At 41.1% G+C, this 4,053-nt stretch overlaps 1 non-coding gene across 1 annotated transcript; it reads left to right on the plus strand.

Annotated features, from left to right (window-relative positions):
- Positions 1 to 1,771: 1,771 nt before the first annotated feature.
- Positions 1,772 to 1,879, plus strand: LOC116589544. The gene has a single exon (XR_004285318.1). It is a non-coding gene; the product is annotated as a U6 spliceosomal RNA (small nuclear RNA).
- The last annotated feature ends 2,174 nt before the right edge of the window (positions 1,880 to 4,053 follow it).

A 4,053-nucleotide genomic window follows, 5' to 3' on the forward strand; every position in this document is an offset into this window, starting at 1 on the left:
CACTGGGAGCAAATGGTCAAGAATGAATTCTTGAGATGTCTTTGGTGCAAAAAAAGGTGTGTGTGTGTGTGTGTGTGTGTGTGTGTAAGAGTGCAAAAAAGGTGATTTTATTAAACCATAGGGACAGGACCTGTGGGGAGAAAGAGCTGCACTGGGCTTGTGAGGAGTGACTGATTACACACTTTCAAGTAGGGAAGAGGTTAGAGAGAGCCTAAGTCTCTAAATGCAAGGTTTCTAGGACCTTCGGGGCAGTTTTTGTTAGGATAAGTTAATTTACCTCTGTCTAGTAAATCCTTAGTCATGAGACCCTTCAAATGTGTATCAGTGGGCCATCTGTTTGGAGGAAGGTTGCTAACATATCTTGGAAAGGAAGAGATAAAGGCAGTTTCTGAAGGGATTTTCATATGTTAAAGAAGTCTTACACGATCCTAGAGGTTGGGCTAAGGTCAAGTTAAAGTTGCCTTTTGCCTCTAGCAGAGTATTAATACTGAAGCGGTTGAGCTCCACGAGGAAGGAAGGTCACTCTGCTGTCCCAAGTACTTGTCAATGGGCTGTAAGTTGTAAGGAAGTTTAAATTTTTTCTACATTTCTTTCACCTTTGTTTTCCACATCACTTTCCATAGTGTATTTGTATTAAAGATTCCTAAGTTTCAAGTACAGAAACCTTTCATTTTGTGATAACTCACTGAAGAACCCATACGAAGAGACATAGACTAAGAAGTCAGTGAAGGGGGGGCACCTGGGTGTCTCAGTTGGTTAAGTGTCCGCCTTAGGCCTTCGTCTCAGGGCGTGATCTTCAGATCCTGGGATTAGGCCCCATGTTGGGCTCCCTGCTTAGCAGGGAGCCTGCTTCTCCTTCTCCCTGTGCCCTGCCCTGCCCCTCCCTGCTCACGATGCTCTCTCTCTCCCTCATATAAACAAAATCTTTTTTTTTTTTTAAGATTTTATTTATTTATTTGACAGAGAGAGACAGAGCAAGAGAGGGAACACAAGCAGGGGGAGTGGGAGAGGGAGAAGCAGGCCCTGCCAAGCAGGGAGCCCTATGTGGGACTAGATCCCAGGACCCTAGGATCATGACCTGAGCCTAAGGCAGATGCCCAATGACTGAGCCACCCAGGTACCCTCATATAAACAAAATCTTTAAAAAAAAAAAAATCAGTGAAAGAAATGAGTAAGATAAATTCTCGATGAAATTTTAATATCTAATTAGTAGGGAAAAAACAAACAACACTTCCATTTTCAGGCCAAATGAGAGTTGAACACAACCCTAATGACTGCAAGATACAATTCAGTCTTTTTTTGGTCTATACAGCATTCGACACTTTGATTTGTCTGAGGAATTTGACAGCACCTTTGGTATTTTGTAGCTTGAACCCTCCTGTACCTACCTGTTTGTCCCATATACAAAAGCCCTTTAGACTTTATAGCTCTTATTTATTCTGAAAACTGAAAATAAGACAGAGAAACACAATGTATAAAGAAATGCAAAATGTAAATACTCCCCAAGTCTCTACCATTTCCTTGGTTTAAAAATTTAATTGACATTTCTAAGAGTAGTATTAACACTGCAGAAAAACGACTAGAGCAAGAAAAAAGGTCCTGGCAACAAATATTAAATATAATCTTAATTTGGGGGGTTGCAACATAGAACCTACGTGAATGTAATTCTAAAACATTGTCCCTAAAAAGGATAGATTCTAAGGAAATGAAAAGTATTGTAGGCTGAGAGGTCAATAGAATTATTTGATAAGGATTAAATAGAGAGGAACACGTGCTCGCTTCGGCAGCACAGATACTAAAATTGGAACAATACAGAGAAGATTAGCAGGGTCCCTGCACCAAGGATGACACGCAAATTCGTGAAGCGTTCCATATTCAAAATAAATAAATAAATAAATAGGAACGCAAGTTGCTTTAGGAAATATTTCGGGCCACGATGGCAAGATTTCTTGTGTGCAAAAGCCAAGAGTTAAATCTCATTCAGGCACATTTTAACACGATTCCACTTGTTATTTTCTATTAAGTTTCTTTCTCTTAGATCTCCTATCAGAAAGCAATCAACTTAGGATCACCCAATTTAATGATATGCCTAGAAAAAATCATTCAAGTGTGATGAGAGAAGAAAAAATCCAACTCTGAAAATTTCTCAGTCTTCACCAAAAGTTGGCACCATTTTCTCAGGTCGTACATCTGCGCACAAGTATCCTCATATGAAAATCAATTTTAGTATTCTGGCTTCCCCCCAAAATACCATGACTACCACTTAACATGAGCCTGGCTCCATAGTTACTGGCTTTGCCATTTCAAATAGTTAACAATCTTGGCAAAATTGTCTTTAGTTATGAAATATGGCATCCTGTACCCACATATGTCTGGTGGATTTACCTAAAAACTGAAGATTTAAGGTACAGTTTTACAACAATGTTCCTGTTTTATAATACTGTTCCGTAACACAATATAACTATCATGGCATCCTCCAGTTGGATTTCCATACTGGGGTATTCACTGCATCTATTTTTTAATTGGGATAAAAATACAATCTGATTCTGGCAATTCAGATATCCCCAGAACAGTGTTGGCATCGAGACCTAGGAATGTGTTAAGAAAGCAGAACCTCAGTACCCGCCTTTCTCCTTCTCTATTAGAACCCGTATTTTATTTTAATTTTTTTCCAAAAATAATTTTTTTTAAAGATTTTATATTTATTTGACAGACAGAGATCACAACTAAGCAGAGAGGCAGGCTGGGGTGGGGAGCGGGAAGCAGGCTCCCTGCTGAGCAGAGAGCCTGATGCGGGGCTCAATCCCAGGACCCTGGGATCATGACCTGTGCCGAAGGCAGAGGCTTTAACACACTGAGCCACCCAGCTGATCCTAGAACCCATATTTTTTTTCAGTGATTCGTGTGGGGGCTACCAGAGAGCCTCGGGGGGTGAAGGAATGCACCCAGGGCAGAACAAAAGAGATAGAAGTTTATTGATCACACTGCAAGACAGCAGTGGGAGGACAGTAAAGGAGAGACTGTCTGCCACGAAGTAGCATTTATAGGGCGGGATAAGGGAGTATGAAGACTTATGGAATTTTTGGGAAGCCTTTTAGGGTAATCTTAGGCACTCACTGTCCGTGGTTGTAATTAGCGCATTAGTCAGTTACGGCCTATGGCTATTTGGAGTGGGTCACTTAAAGAGCCTGTCTTCAGCTCTGTGGTCACAGTAGGTTCTCTCACCTTGTTCAGGGTTCCATTGCTCAAGCTTGTTGCCTAAAACAACCTTCACAGTTCATCCATACGTTCAAGTTAGCAAAGGTATGAACTAGGCTCACACAATCGTGCATCTTTGAGTATCATTCCCAAGAAGGGATTTAAGAGCTACGTGGATATATTCAACAACTCGATATTGAGGGCTGAACTATACGTGCTAAGCCTTGAGTTAAGAGCTATAGCTGGTGTGTTGATCTCGAACAAGTTTGTCAGGAACACTGCTCCCTGCCCCCATACTGCTCCCTGCCCCCTAGTCTACAGCCCTCAAGCATCAAACCCAAAACATCAAACATCAAAAACACAAATGTCTCTACAAGATAGAATGAAATGTTTGTCCTGGAAACTTCAAAATATTTCTCCACCACAAAGCTCAACTGAGTTTAAACTTTTTTTTTTTTTTTTTTTTTTTTTTTTTTATTCTAAGGGAGGATGAATCGCAGTTACATGGGATCTAAGTGCAGATTTGGGAAGTAAATTTCCTTGGCGGATGGATTAGTTATAAAAAGCAAAAAACCCTCATAATCCTATTAAGCAGAGGCAACTAGTACTGCTCATCTTTCTTTTCTTTTTTTTTTTTTTTTTGGTACTTTTAAAAAAAGATTTTATTTATTTATTTTACAGACAGAGATCACAGGTAAGCAGAGAGGGAGGCGGGGTGGGGGTGGGCGGAGAGCAGGTTCCCTGCTGAGCAGAGAGCCCCATGCGGGGGCTCGATCCCAGGACCCTGGGATCATGACCTGAGCTGAAGGCTGTCACTTAAACCCACTGAGCCACCCAGCCACCCCTTTTTGGTAC

Source organism: Mustela erminea, chromosome 4 (assembly GCF_009829155.1).
Source record: "Mustela erminea isolate mMusErm1 chromosome 4, mMusErm1.Pri, whole genome shotgun sequence".
Lineage (NCBI taxonomy): Eukaryota > Metazoa > Chordata > Mammalia > Carnivora > Mustelidae > Mustela > Mustela erminea.